The sequence below is a fragment of the Helianthus annuus genome, chromosome 15, assembly GCF_002127325.2.
Source record: "Helianthus annuus cultivar XRQ/B chromosome 15, HanXRQr2.0-SUNRISE, whole genome shotgun sequence".
Taxonomy (NCBI): Eukaryota; Viridiplantae; Streptophyta; class Magnoliopsida; order Asterales; family Asteraceae; genus Helianthus; species Helianthus annuus.
The window spans coordinates 104,057,526-104,059,678 of record NC_035447.2 but is presented as its reverse complement, the minus strand read 5'-3'; positions in this window follow the sequence as shown (position 1 = coordinate 104,059,678).

Genomic DNA, 2,153 nt, shown 5'->3' with positions numbered 1-2,153 from the left:
TCGAAAGGCTCAATATGGGTAAAATGGCTTTATCTATTCTAACGATCAATAAGGATGGCAACAAGGAAAGGGCATCACCCCGACACCAAAGCAAATGTTGCAAATCGTAAGGGGAATTCAAAGGGAAAAAGAAAAGAAAGACTAAAGCGGAACCACCGAAACCAAAAGATAAGAAGGAAAAGGTTGCCATGAACGATCCATGCTTTGAGTGTGGTGAGATAGGGCATTTGAAAAGGAATTGTCCAACCTATCTCAATGAGTTGAAAAACAAGAGGGATGCTGGGCAAACCTCAGGTACAATCTTTATGAAACATATTGACCTTAATGTTATTTCTTCAAATACATGGGTATTAGATACCGAATGTGGAACTCATGTTTGCAATTTGTTGCAAAGGGTTCAAAAGAAATAAGCATTAAAAGAAGGAAGACATTAGTCTCTTCATGGGCAATGGAGCGAAAGTTCAAGTTGAAGCCCGAGGAGATTATGTTATGAAACTTCCAAATGGTTTGGAAATTATTTTAAAAGTGTATTGTATGCTCCTAGTTTGACTAGGAACATTATTTCAGTTTCCCTTATAAGACAATATGGTTTTGATTTAAAGTTTGTAAACAATGACATTTATATTTCGATGAATGACATGTTTTACTTTAAAGCTATGCCTTCAAATGGTATTTATGAATTGGTTCATAATAATATACCATTTGATAGTCAAATGTACCAAGCAATCACCAAGAAACTCAAAATGGATTTGAGTAAGACCTATCTTTGGCATTATCGCCTTGGTCATATAAACAGATGCCGCATGTAAACACTTCGAAAGAATTGTCTTTTGGAAACAAATGAACTTGATTCATTTGATACATGTGAATCTAGTTTACAAGATAAAATGACTAAGAAACCCTTTAGTGGGAAAGGGCAAAAGATTTATTAGGTATCATACATTCGGATGTATGGGATCCTTTTAAGCAAATGACTAGGAATGGTGAAAGATACTTCATTACTTTTACCGAAAACTATAGTAGTTATGGTTATGTGTACTTGCTGAGACACAAAGTTAAAGTTTTGAAATGTTCAAAGCCTTCAAAAGGTGAAGTACAAAATCAACTCAATCAAAGTTCTTCGTTCCGATAGAGGAGGAATCGAACTCTATTTGGATATGGTTCGATCTATGATGGCTAGAAGCGCATTATCTCTATCATTTTGGGGTTACGCTTTGCTCTTCGTGGTCCGTATATTAAATATGGCCCAAAACCAAGAAAGTGGATAAGACACCCTTTTGAAATATGGCATGGAAGGGCTCTATCATTATCATATTTAAAGGTATGGGTTGTAAAGCTTATGTGAAGCAATACACCCCAAACAAATTGGAATTACGATCTACTAAGTGTATCTTTGTAGAATATCCTAAAGAAGGTATAGGATATTTCTACGATCCAACAGAGCAAAAGGTATTTGTTGCTTTAAAGGCTAAGTTCCTTGTGAAAGGAGTTAGTAGAACAGTGGAACTTGATAAGGATCGAGAACCACAAGCCGATACACGTTTGGTTAATACTAGAACTCAACAAGAGGTTGTTGAAAATGATCAAGTGGTTGATCAATACACACAAAAAAAAACGTTCACAATCTGGTAGAATTAGTAGTCCACCTGAAAGATATGGATTTTTCAAGGATGGATGCTACATGGTAGATTCAGGTGAATCAACCACATACCATGATGCAATGTCAAAATCTGATTGTGACAAATGGCTTGAAGCCATGAACATAGAGATGCAATCCATGTATGGCAACCAAGTATGGGAATTGGTTGTGCCACCTCTTAACTCCAAAGTTGTTGGAGGTAAGTGGGTTTTCAGGAAGAAAACAGATGTGCATGGTAACTTGGATACCTATAAAGCGAGACTTGTAGCAAAAGGTTTCACTGAAACTCAAAGGGTTGATTATGATGAGACCTTTTCGCCTGTGGTGATGCTAAAGTCAATAAGGATATTATTTGCCATAGCTGCATAATATGATTATGAGATTTGGCAAATTGATGTCAAAACGGCTTTCCTTAATAGATATCTTGAGGAAGATGTCTATATGGTTCAGCCTGAAGGTTTTGTCGATCCAAAACTTCCTGACAAAGTATGCAAGTTAAAGAAATCAATCTATG